A 13276-nucleotide genomic window follows, 5' to 3' on the forward strand; every position below is an offset into this window, starting at 1 on the left:
CAGAGGCAGAGGCAGAGGCAGAGGCAGAGGCAGAGGCAGAGGCAGAGGCAGAGGCAGAGGAGGCAGAGGCAAGAGGATCTCCAGGAGTTTGGGGCCAGCCTAGTGTACACAGTGAGTTTCAGGACAGCCAGAGTTACATAATGAAACCTCCTGTCTCAAAAAAAACAAAACAAAACAAAACAAAACAAAAATAAGGGCTGGAGAGATGGCTCAGCGGTTAAGAACACTGACTGCTCTTCCAGAGGTCCTGAGTTCAATTCCCAGCACCCACATGGTGGTTCACAACCATCTATAATGGGATCGATGCCCTCTTCTGGTGTGTCTGAAGACAGTGACAGTGTGTTTACATATATAAAATAGATAAATCCTTTTTTAAAAAAAATCTTCTAAAAAAACAAAACAAAAGCTCAGATCCAGATGAGTCTTGTTGCTGCTGTATTTCTCATTTGCTGCATGCATGTGGGCGATGCTTATCTCCTGCCCACCTCACTGGTGGCTCAGTTGGTAGAAGGTTTGCCCAGTATCTCGGAGGCTCTGGATTCTATCTACACTACAACATAAATAGGGTGTGGTAGGGAAGCCCACAGGATTAGGAGTTCAAGGTCACACTTGGCACCGTAGAGTGTTCAAAGCCAGCCTGGGCTAGAGACCTTTTCTTAAAAGGCAAAATAAAATAAAAAGAGGCTAATTGCTGACATACAGTCATAATTTTTAAGGCCTAGAATATCTTCTTCTGATTTTTTTTTTCTATGTGGTCCTGGCTGTGATGTTTTTTTTTTTTTTTTTTCCTCTGTGTGGAGCTGGGTGTGAACCCAGGGCCTGGTGCACGGCAGGCTGCACTCCTTGCTCCAGTTGCTTCCCGGGCTGTGTTGGAAGGGATGGGTCTTCCTCTCTGCCCTCCCAAGGCCATTCTGAACTGGATACAGGAAAGGTCAGGCACTTGGCGGGGGCCCTACTGCCAAATCTTTCAAAGTGAAATCAGACATTTGGCTGGCAGGGCCACTGCTTTCACATCTGTTCGTTTAGGCGTCTCTGCTATTACTCAACATACCGTGACCTGGGTTGCCCTCTTCCTTCTGCAAAAGCCCTCTCTCTCAGGCCTGGCCAACATCTGGTGATCATAGAGCCATCGGGGGCGGGGGGTAGGGCTCTCTTCTTACCTCTCCTGAGACTAGGCCAAGCAGCAGGTAGGACGTTTCTACTCAGGGCCCCTGCTGGGGGGGGGGGAGCTGGATTTGGGAAAGCATGCTGTTTAGTGAGATGGACATTTGGAGCAGCTGTGATGCTCATCCTCCTGGACCACCAGAGACTCGGAGCCTTGAGGCCCTAGCTTTTCCTTAGCTTATCATGGCTTGTGTGACCCTAGTAAGTTCCTTCCCTCTGGAAACCCTGCTGTCTGTCTGTGGTATGAAGGCGTAACCAGAACATTGTCTATGTGCCCGGCCTGGACAGGAAGGGATCTCTGTGTGTCTCTGAGCCCAGGCTGGGAGGAGTTGGTTTGGAAGAGGTGAGTCTAAGCATTGGAATGCCCCTCAGACCTCAGGGAAAAATCCATCTGCAGGGAGGCAGAGTGACAGGACCACAAGGTTGGCAAGCCCCCTCTGACAGGCCAGCGCATGGAGTGACAGGAAGGTGACAGTGGACTGGAGGGAAGCCTGCTGCCTCCTGCAGAGTGGGCTCCATGCGCCTACACTGCACTGTCTCAGGAAGAAACTGCTGTAGTTCAGTCTGACAGAAACACCACGAGGTCCTGTAAATTGCTCTTGCTGGAGGGAAAGTCCCTTCTGTGGGGGCTCTGAGGCAAAAGACTAGAGGTGCTTTGGGTCCTTCTGAACAGGTAGGGCTGCCCTGTGAGAGGGAAAGAGGCCAGTCTCTTGGAAGCACATCAGACACTCTGCTCCAATCCAAGGTAAAGGAAGGAAATCGAACCCGGGGGAGCTCTGGTATGAGCCTTGGGCAGCTGGACCCAGGGGCTCCGATGGCCGTGAAGACCGCTCTGTATAGCTCTCTGGTTCTTTCATTGTGACACACTTCTCAGTACTTATTACCTTGTCTGTTGGCTTTCCCTTGGTTTCAGTGGTCAGACCTTCAGGCCTAGTGGCTCTGATTTGAGGTCAGTTGAGACTGTAGCCAGACTGCCCAGGAAGCTGCAAGCCTGATAGAAGGATTGGGAATCTGCTCCCAAGATGGCTTCCTCTAAAGGGGCTAATCCAAGAGAGAAGCCATGATGGCTTCCCTGACCTCAGAGGTCCCATGTGATTTTAGTAATCTTTTTTGTTTTGTTTTGTTTTGTTTTGTTTTGTTTTGTTTTGTTTTGTTTTTAGTGGTTGCAAAGGGAATAAGGGATATGTCAGATCTGAATACCAGGAAGCAGGGTCCTTGGAGTCCTCACAGGCCCAAAGCCTTATGAACAGCTCCTTATGGGAGTCTTGCTCCCCTATAAGCCATAGTGGTCCATCTAAAAGTCCCACCCATGCCTGTCCCTTCCTTGACTCTTGCTGGTCACAAGTACACCTCCAGGACTCGGGAGATGCCCAGGTTAGTGTTGCCTATTTTCTGTGGAGGGACCCATGGCGGTGAACCTGGGGCCTGGAAGAAGGCTTGCTGTACCTGACTTGACAGGATTTGTAGACCAGGAAGGGAAGGGGCCTGGTTGGATGGTAACGTAAGGGAGACAGGGTGGAAAGGGAGTTGCGCTGAGTGTTGGGATCTGAGGGGGTGAGAAAGGAGACTTGATCCTGAGGTACAAGTTAGCCATGTAAACTCCCACGAGGAGAGTGGGCAGGAGGCAGGCTCCTGGGTTTGGAACTGGGAGGATAACGCCAGCCAGCATCCCTGCCTGTCTCTTTAACTGAACCCTCACAGTCTCAACCATCAGTGTAGGATAGTCTTGACTTTACAGAGGCTCACTGGAATGCTGCGGCTAGGGTGAGGTCACACACACGGAAGCTAAGCTCTGTCTGTGAGGCTTCATTGCTCTGGGGTGAGGAACTGGGCTGGTGTGAGCTTCCAGCCGATTGCTCACAGTGTGCTGAACCCCTGAGGCAGGGGAGGAAGACCACAGCTGTGAGGTGATGGGACGGAGTGAAGGCGGCTTCTCTCCTCACGCCTGCTCCTGCAGAAGCTGCCCAGAGTTTGAAAGGCACTGGGGTGCTGTGGGGGTTTCTCCCGTGGGGGCAGGGTTCCACATCTGGGTTTGACAAACTGGGTCATGCTTTTTGCTCAGCACTCAGTATCATTTGTCGCTTGGCTGACTGTCAGTTGTGCCTCGTTTGCCCCTGCCAACCCAGCACGTGGCAGCAGCCCCATCTTGGGACCTTTCCGTAGAGACCAAACCCTTCCTGGCATAGAGATGACTTTTCCTGAGTTGGGACCCTACATCTCATTGCAGAGCTTTTCCGATCTGTGTACCCTGCTTGTGGTGTGGTTGTCTTCATCCTGCTGACTCCTAGCCTGAGGACTCTAGGTCAGTTTTGTGTCTAGCCCTGGAGAAGAGGCTGGGTGGAGCCCTGGACAGAAAGATTTAGTGGTGGGACCTGCAGAAACCAGTCTGCCTGTCTGCTGCTTCCCAGGCCCGAGGACACAGGGTTCTGGGGGAGTTGGGGGAAGACGGAACACCCTCACAGGTTTGGGAGCCCAATGGGTCAGGGTTTGGAGGTCCTGAGGACCTGGCTCCCATAAGAAGGTCCTGCCTTACTCCCAGGGAGGGTTGAAAGGGGTGGTGACGGTACAGCTGTGGAATCAGGCAGAGGTGACAATGGGTTCCCAGCAAGTTGTTATTCGGAGCTCTGTTGTGCATCCTCTGACCACCCATGCCACCCCACTCTGAGGAGGAGGTGGGGTCAGACAATGGGGGAATTAATGAGTTATTCCTGTGGAGTCAGCTGTGCTGCCCAGAACACAGTCAAGTGTCAGATGTGACCACAGGGGGCACCAGGGGTCAGTGCTGAGAAGACCTCAGGGAAGGGTGACATATGGGGTGAGGGCTGTGCCTGGGGGCGTGGGGTGCCATATCCTTCAAGGACAGATAGACAGGGGCCCAGGAGAGAGCAGGAAGCTCCTGCCATCTCTGGATGTCCAGTCTTCCGGGTCCCTCCTCCCTCCCACAGTTAGGATCCTCACCAGTGACCAAGCTTCTGCATGCTTTCCCCTGCTTCTGAGGTCACCTTTCAGAGTTACCAACGGGGCAGAGGGCTCCTATCTCCATTAGCCTGAGAACTTCCAGGCCCCTGGGTCTTCCCTACCAGAGGGGTGGAGCCAGCCTCCATCCTCTCCTGGGCTCTTCCTGCTTTCAAGCTCCAGTCAGGGTCTGGGTCCCTTCTCATCCTGGCTGTAGCCTCCTTTTGTTGGGCCTAACTCAAGTCTTGTCCTCTGGTGTAGTCCAGGCCTGTGAGTCTTAGAGTGCCCATGCCCAAGCCTCATGAATAAATGGCCATTTATCGGTGACCATGAGAAAAAGATGTGTAATTCAGACCGTCAAGGACACTGATGTGAAGGGGTAGAGGTGGAGTTACACCAGTGTGGTCAACACCAGAGGGAGAGGTAGAGTCCCTCTGACCCCAGAAGGTCCCTTGTGTCCTCTTGTCAGCAGGCTCCCTCGGGGCGCTGCCCTGGGAGCACCCTTCTTCTCACTCTGGTCATTGTGTGGGGACTTCTGATCAGCGAGCCACCTACTTACTGCAGTGTAGCTTGTGTGGGCCAGGTCTAGGAAGGCTGGCTTGTCTCGTCACTGTCCCTGGACAGGCAGGCTGCTTTCAGTTTGCCAATCGTGCACGTGAATCAGATGCGCACCTGAATGTGGAGCCGCGGGGGAAGCATCTGCACTCCAAGCATCTTCCCAAGTGTTTCCTTCCATTCCTGTCAGGAGGATGTGAGAGCTGGCACTGAGTCACATTCTTGTCAACACTTGGCATTCTCCTTCTAAGCCTCACTGTCCCAGTGGCACAGCAGAATCCTGGTGGCTTTTCATTTTTTGCTGGTTTGTGGCACTAGGTACCTTTCCATCATTTAAGCAGCATCGTTGCTGAAACATGTGCTTAATTTTTGTCTATTTTATTTTTTATTATTGTTTGTTTGTGACGGGGCCTCACTAGTCTGCTCATGTTGCTCAGGCTGATGGGAAATTCCTGAGTTGAAGCAATCCTCCTGCCTCAGTCCTTGGAGTATCTAGGACTACAAGTATGTCCCATCATGCTTGGGTGGAGCCTGTCTTTTAATTATTATTATTATTTATTGGTATGTATGTGTGTGTGAGAGAGAGAGAGAAAGAGAGAGAGAGAGAGAGAGAGAGAGAGAGAGAGAGAGAGAGAGGGAGAGAGGGAGAGAGGGAGAGAGGGAGAGAGGGAGAGAGGGAGAGAGATCATCTCACTATGTAGTTCTGACTGGCCTAGAACTCACTCCATAAACCAGGTTGGCCTTGAACTCACAAAGATCCACCTGCCTCTGTCTCCCGAGTCCTGGCATTAAAGGTGTGCACCACTATGGCCCAGCAATTCTTTTTGCTACTGGATTGTGGGTAATCTATTTTTTAAAATGTTTTATTACATTTTTATTTAGTGTGTGTGTGTGATGTTCACATGCAGATGCCATGGTGCACGCGTGGAGGTCCGAGAAGAATCTGTGGGAGAGGGAGTTGGTTTTCTCCTTCTTCCATGTGGGTTTCCAGGGTTGACCTCAGGTTCGCAGGCTTGGCAGCAGGTTCCTTTGGCCACTGTGCCATCTTGCTGGCTCTGTGGGTGATCTTAGTATCATCTTCCGAAGTCATTTCCAGCTATGTACGTGGCCGAGGCTCTTGCTTATTCTCTTCCTCTGGGACACCTCTTTCTTCTTTGCTTTGGAGCACCCAGGCCTAGGCGACAGTTGCTCGGTGAAGGGTGTGCTAATGTCTGGTTTCTCTCTGCCCTTCTGTAGCTTCTGTAATAGTCCAGAGTCCTGTGTGGTTCAACAGCAGATCTGCAGGCCACCCAGGATAGCCCAGCATAGGGACTCTGCCTCTGAAATCCCACCCATGTTCTGGTACTTGGCTAGTGTGTTCTGGATGCAGAGACACAGAGGATATAGCTCTCAGCAATATAGCTGCCTGTGGGAAGACAGCCAACAGAGGGGAAGGATGGAAGTTGGGGCTATACCAGGAATGTCCCACATTGTGGGAGGGGGAGCCATGCCTTGCTTTGAGGGGCTCACATGGGATTGGGTTGTCCGGAGAAAAGGTAGGCAATAATCCCAGGTTGGGTGCAGCCTGAGGACCAGGCAGGAGGACAGACAGTGAATGCTCTCTGTCTGTCTGCTCGTTGGCTCCCAGACCTTTGCAGTTTGCTGTGTTGGCCCTGACTTCCTCTGTGACCACAGGAAAAAGGGCAGCTGGATTTGCGTCCTGGGTTCATGATGGCCATGATCATTGTGGGTCTTCAGGCAGGGGCGCTGCTGTTTCGCAATCAGAATCCTAAGGTTGAGCCTGGACCTTACTCTTACCCGAGTCCTGACTGGGGCATATGTGAAGTGCAGAAAGACCTGTGATTTCTCAAATGGGTGCCCCAGGCCACCACCTCATTATGGTGGAATGAGTCCAGTGAGGGAAGGGGCCTCTCTGGGAGTGGCTGAGCCTGAGGCTCAGGCTTGTGCCCAACCGTCTGCTTTTATTGTTCGATAAGGACACATCTGCTCTCTGGTTGAAGCCGTTGTCTTGGGGCTTCTAATGGAAGTTTTCACTTCTTGTTTTATAATTAAAAAAAAAAATTGTTCCAGCTTCAAGCTTCAAATTTCCATGAAGTCATTGGAGCTGGGAGCCTGGCCTGGCAGCTCCCCCACTCCTGTGGCTGGCTTGCAGTCTGGAAGAGGGGCCCTCCTCACACCCCCCCACCACAGCGAGAACTGAGCAGAGCTCAGGGCCCAGCCTTAGCTAACTAGCCCTCTGCCGCTGCTGCGGAGCAGGAAGTGGTGGGCCCCTGATGTGACTCACTCTTACTAGGTAGCCGGTAGAAGGAGCCTTCCCATGAGTGAGACTGGACGCCTCTGGAGCCAGGGTATCAAGGTCCCAGCCATCTTCCCTGCAGGCACGGAACTTGGTTGGGCAGCTTCAGTGCCTCAGAAGAGCCAGGTAAAGTGTGATTCTGGCGTGGGATGGTGCCTGTTCTTTGGTCTGGGCCTGGGGAGCCAGCAGGACAGGCCTTGGGACCCAGGCTTGTGGGAAGGAAGTGAGCCGAGGCCCAGCTGTTGGTAGGGAGAGGGGCTCCTCACCTCCTTGGCCAGGCAGCTAGGAGGGCAGTTCCTCAGTGGGGAACCCAGACCGCTTGGTCCTGGCTTTTTCCAGCTTGGCAAAAAACAAAACAAAACAAAACAAAAAAACCAATACAGTTCTGCCAGGGTTTTAGGCAACGATGCTGCCTGCTCTATTCACTATGTTACATGGAATTCTGTGAACTGCCTGCTCTTAGATGCCCGAGGTTCTTTCAAGACTGTGATCTTTTTACATTTACAAGCGCACCTTGCTTTCCTCACAGAAAATTAAAATTACCAATTGCTGGGCATGGTGGCACACGCCTTTAATCCCAGCACTTGGGAGGCAGAGGCAGGTGGATATTTGAGTTCAAGGCCAGCCTGGTCTACAAAGTGAGTTCCAGGACAGCCAGGGCTACACAGAGAAACCCTGTCTTGAAAAACCAAGAAAAAATATCAATAAAACGTAGTAAACAAAGCAACAAAAAAATAACTCTGAATGTAGACGCTGCAGTGTAGCTCAGAGGCACGGAGTTCCATCCACAGCCCCAAAAATAAATGAGAGAAAAAATTTTCAGAGCATCTTCTGAAAATGGTACATACTTAAGAGACAGAAATCCAAGATGTCTAAGAAAAGGGAACTTTTCTTTCCCCCACTTGTCTGTCTCAAGGTCCCAGGTGGGGCCACCTAGCGGGGTCCCATGCACACAGCAGAGGGTGGAACAGGTGCCCCTTCTTGTTCAGGGGCAGGCCAGGCACCATTTTCCCTGGCCAGCCTCTGGGAGAGAGTGGCATGGTGTCTGGATATGGGAGTCAAGACAGGTCTCAAAGGCTTGGACTGAAGGCAATAGTATGGGCTCAGCCTAGGAGGCCTTACACCCACCCCCCAAGAACTCTGCAGCTCTCAGCTGTGGACTCACAGGTGATGTGAGGGGTGGTGTAGACCCATGGGCCCCAGGGCATGGACCATTTATTGTTGCTTGGGAGATCTCAGCCTTTAAGCGAATTAAACACATTTAAGAATTAAGTATTTAACGTTTGAGTGACTTTGGGGGGCAGAAAATAAAATGTAGAAAGATACTGAATCTGGCATGAAATGTGCTATTGTCTTGGAGAGCGGAGACCGCAGTGGTGAGGGCTGGGTTTCAGAGGAAGTCTGAAACACAGCACACTGCAGGAAGTTCAGCTTTGAGGTCTCTTCATCTCTGTGGAGTGCTGTGTGCTCTGGGACTCCCTGTACCAGGTGTCTGCGTGGGGAGGGAAGGCAGAGGTTGCACTGGAAGGAGGAAACGCCACACTATGAGAGTTGGAAGTGGCTTTGAGAGGTTTCCATGTTAGGACTTGGCCCTGGGGCTCTAGGGAATGGAGGTGGACGTGGTAAGGGGAAGACAGCGGTGACAGACAAAGGCCTCTCTGGGAAGGAAGACAGAGGCCAGCTTGATGCTGTCTGAAGGACATGTGAACACCCTCACCCTCTTTGTCCACGTGGTCAAAGCCATTCACTGCCCAGTTTACAGAAGAATCCGAGGATGGGGGTGTGTGTTCTCCTGGATCAAGTCTCCCCTCCTCCCATCCACTACCTAAGGGTAGTGGGCCACCATGCTGGAGGGTAGGGGTGGGGTCAGGACACCCAGTCCTTTCTGGTAAGGTACAGGGTCAAAGGAGAGAACTGTTGTGGACATGTGGGGGCACTAACAGTGGTGAGCTTCCTTGAAGAGAGGTGCCTGCACATAGTGTGACTGCTGTCTTTCGACTCACTGTGAGATGACTGGGTGACATGGGACTTTCCATATATATGCCTGACCATCTGATGTTGGTCCTTATTGCTGGTGTTATCATATCACAGGGTTCCCGTTTGCCTTGGGTGGGAGATAGGCAATGAAGGTAGGCAGAGCCAGTGGGTAGCTCTGGGACAGTCCATGTCCCTTGTTAGTCCCTTTTCTTCCTCCAGTTTCTCATCTGTAAGATGGAGCTGATGGCTCCCTGGAGGTAAATATGAGGTTCTGATACACACTCTGATGGTCAGCTTGTATAGCATCATCTTCCACTGTAGCTTGGGGGAGGGATGGTCCTCTGCTCTTGTCCTTTGACCTTCTGCCCTGACACCCTGGAGGGGGGGGGGGTGCCACAGCATTTCTGGCTAGCCACAGGCATCTGGCTCAACCCGCTGCTGCTCAGGGTTTCAGCATTGTGTCGTGGCTGGCCTTCACCAGTCTTGGTTCAGACCCACCCTGGCTGATGGGTCTGTTGTCCCTCGAGTCCTCTGCTAGGTGGACATGGTGGTGGGTCGAATGGGTAGCAGCCTGATCGCTGCTCTATTTCCCCAGCTGGCCTTCTTCAGGGATACTTAGAACAGAGCTTTCTTGCTGTCATCTGCTGTCCTTGCAGGATGTATGTAGTGTGGCCCCGGGTGTTGGTTTGGCCCAGGTCCTGTGCTCAGCACAGGATGGGGGTGGCCAGCCTGGGCCGAGTAGGAGGTTCACAGTATTGAGACTTCTAACAGTGTAAGGTTAGTTTCTCCTCTGCAGAGATCAGATGTGATCCCTGTCAGCCTCCCAAGTCTCCCTGTCCTCGTGTTCACTCTTGGCCAGCCCTCTGACTTGCTCACAGCACTGGCTTGGCATTCCCCTGCTGCTTGCCTGTGTGGTCTCTCTGCCCACCGTGCAGCCTCCACGCCGCACGCACTACTGCACTTAACCTGGTTGGCATTCCTTTGAGGGGAGCCCTTTCAGGAGTCCTAGGCTCCATCAAGAGGGCAGCTCCATGTATCTGCCTGGCTCTGTGGGCAACCTCCTGACATCTTTCTTATGCCCTCTCCTGTGTCCATCCCTGTCCCTCACCCCCACTCAGGGCTGGCCACTAAAAGGAATTCCCTGCCTCTTTGAAATCTCGGCTACTGTAGGCCATTTCTCAGCAGTGCTTGCTGAACTGCTAGGGCCACCTTCTTTGCTTTCTCCCTGGACATCAGCACCCAGCTGGTCCTTACAAAGTGGCCATGACAGAGGCCTGGCTCCTGGAAGGAAAGAGCTTATGCCCCCTTTGCGCAATGGCTGGCTGGGGTGTGGGGAGCACGATTCTCTCTGAAGGGTCAGAAGGGTGCCAGTGATGGATGCTTCTAGAGCCTGGATCATCATCTGGCCCACAGTGCCCTATTTGAGGCCCTTGTCTTCCAGGGCCATGGCCCAGCTACCTACTTTGGAAGTGGCTTAGTCTCATGTCCTGGGGTCAGATGACTTACGTCAGCTTCCCAGGCTGAGCAGGGAGAAGCACAGGGCTCTGGAGCACAGGAGGGACAACCCAGGGCCACTGGGCTCTGCAGCTATCAGGCCAGCATGCATTTCCCCATGAGTGCTGTGGGATGGCACAGCCCTGTCTACACGAGTATCTCTCGCTCAGCAAGGAGAATGTAGACTAGGGACCCATCCGATGGTCATGGGACCCATTCAGTGGGCATGTCTGTCCCTCTCCTTTATTAATTAATTAATTAATTAATTATTTCACTTTACATCCTGATCACAGCCCACATCCTCTAGACCCAATCCTGCCCTTACAAGTACCCCCATTGTCCCCCTCCCCTTCTCCTCAGAAAAGGGGAGCCCCCCTTGGGTACCACCATTTTCTAAGAATGCCACCTTGTCCTTTGGGCTTCAGTCTGTTCATTTCCATGGCAGGCTGGCCAGCCCTGCTATCAATCACAGGTGGCTGGGACAGGCAGCCCGCCCCTGCTCCCCACACCTGTCTCCAGGACCCCATCTGGCTGGGAAGGAGGCTGGAGGTGATGCTCTCATGGGGTCCCAACTAATGGGAGGCAGCCTCTTTTGAAATACTGAATGCCCCAGGGAGATGCATGGGGATGCCAAGGGGCTCTGTGGGAGCAGAATGGGGCATGGCTGCATCCCTTTCCCTGCCAGGGGAGTCAGGGGGAAGAACTCCTTGGTGGGTGGGCAGGGGTGGTCAGGCAGGAAGATGGATACCTCTGGGAAGAGCTTCCTGGTCCTTGTATGTCAAGGTTGCTTAGGCTGCAAACCTCATGCTTAGAGTAGGCTGGCATGACCCTTTGAGGTCATGGTGCTGCTGACGGTATGCTGCCTTTTATATGAAGCCCCTAAGAATTAGGTACCACTACCGGTTCATTCTTTGTATCTGGAGGCTGAAGCCCAGAGAGGTTACTAAATGTGGCTAGGCCACACAGCACCTTCCAGGTGTGTGAGCTCAGAACTTGCACTCTGAACCTCTAGGCTCTGCTGTTTTTCCATTGTGAGCACAGGCGGCAGCACCTTGTCCACCCTCCCATTTCCTTTCCTCATTTAGTAGTTGGTCACGTGGGTCCCCTGTCCCCACATGTGTTGCACAGGAACCCTGTGTTATTTTGCTTCTTGTGGCTTCAGCACCTTACCCTGGTGTAAGGCAGGAGTCCAGAGAGGAACTGGTGACGGGGCTGCGGTGGATCCCTCCGTTCTTTTAGCACTTGTAGACTTAGAGGGTGGCTTTATGGAGGTCAGATGGGACCCCCCACACTTGGGCCTGCCTACACTACTCACTGGGTGCTGGCGCTATTGCAATGTGGCATAGGATCTGCACGCCTGCCCTGCAAGATGCTGAGCAGTGCTCAGCCTGTGAGGAGGTACCTCACACCCCCGCAGCAACAGGCTAGGGCAACCCTGGGGAAGCCAGGTGGGAGGGACCAAGTGGTCTTCCTGGAGGAGTTGGCTAAGTGCATGTGCTACGAGGTGGGGTGATGGGCAGCATTTTCAGGCCACTCAGACTCAATGATGAAAGGGCGGGGCTTATTTGGGGAAGCAAAATCAGTCAAAACCCACAGCCACCAGGAAGACCCAAGAAGTTGCCGAGAGAGTTTTGGGCTGGGGTAAGCGAGGGGTTTGGGGGTTCTTGGTGTTCTGGCCCAGGTACAAGGGTCCCTGGAAGATTGTCCTCAAGGGAGGCCAGGGTTTAGGGAGCAGGGCCTGCTGGGACAAAGGCTCCATGTGTGAATCTCTAGTGTCCAGTCTACAGCCTAGCTCTGGAAGGCTGAAGTTTGGGGAGACCAAAGGAGGGTACCCATGCTTCACGTAGCTATGGAAAGGGCCTCTGGGTCCAGGGTGGGTCTAACTTTGGAAGTGAGTCTGTGGTTTAGAAGACACAGGAGTTGCTTTCCCTGAAGGCTTTTCCCTCTCAGGCTCTCAGGCCTGTCCCTCCCTCGTTACAGACAGGTCCTATTGACCTTATAGGGCTCTCAGGAAGCCTGGGAAGAGAGTCCTTCAGGACCTTGGGCTAGGGAGGCCTTTCTACAGCGAGTGCTTGCTGTGTGGGCTGTTGAGACTTCTGAGGTGGGTGGTAGCCTCAAGCTTGCTGTTGGGACAGAGGCCTTGCTGGACTCCCTAGGTGGCCTACTGGGTTCTGGTGGGACAGGCTGCTCACTTCTACCTATCAGTCCTTTGCTGGAAAAGCAGGACAGCTCAGGAACCCTGGAGTGACCAGGCCAGGAGAGGGCAAGGAAATGCCTGGGCCGTGGAGCTATGCAGAAGGAGGTGGAGCTGAACTGTTTTTTAAATTTTGTTCTCTGCCCAGTGTGGCCTGGAAACTGAGGCACATGGTCACACTCTGACACTGGGAGCCATCTTCTTGCCTCCTTTCCCCAGGGAAGAAGGTGTCTCTACCTGGAAGCTCCCAGGAGACAACTGCAGAGCCCACGAGAGCCACAGAGCCTTGACCTCATCTCTTCCCACCATCCAAGAAGGCAAAGTCAGGTTGGTCCTTGCTAGGTCTCTCCACTCTGGTAGTGAGGCCCCTGACTGCCAGAAAGGGGGAGGTGCCACCATGGCCTGGGGAGACTTCCTGGGGGAGGAGTTCTAAGCTGGGTCTGGGAGACTCCAAAGCTAGCATTTCCTAAAGGAAGTTCATTAGTGCAGTGCAGAGAGAGGCCCCTTAACCAGCAGCGGGTCTCCTGTAAGTCAGAGGTTTTCAGCCTGTGGGTCACAACCTTTCTGGCAAGCCTCTACCTCTAAAAATATTTACATTATGATTCACAGCAGCAGAATTACAGTTATGAAGTAGCAGTGAA

General features: G+C 53.0%; 1 protein-coding gene across 4 annotated transcripts in view; it reads left to right on the top strand.

Annotated features, from left to right (window-relative positions):
• Adcy7 (adenylate cyclase 7) overlaps positions 1–13276 on the top strand; it is a 56764-nt gene that overhangs the window by 9624 nt on the left and 33864 nt on the right. Inside the window, exons 1-2 of one of the 4 annotated variants that reach the window (XM_021169505.2) lie at positions 6974–7096; positions 12855–12962. The gene's annotated coding sequence lies outside the window, so the exon portion shown is untranslated. Of the gene's footprint in view, positions 1–6973; positions 7097–12023; positions 12083–12854; positions 12963–13276 lie in introns of those variants that run through there. The other 3 variants (XM_029480488.1, XM_021169502.2, XM_021169503.2) reach the window with 3 other exon arrangements.

This window comes from Mus caroli, chromosome 8 (assembly GCF_900094665.2).
Source record: "Mus caroli chromosome 8, CAROLI_EIJ_v1.1, whole genome shotgun sequence".
In the NCBI taxonomy this organism is placed as follows: Eukaryota; Metazoa; Chordata; class Mammalia; order Rodentia; family Muridae; genus Mus; species Mus caroli.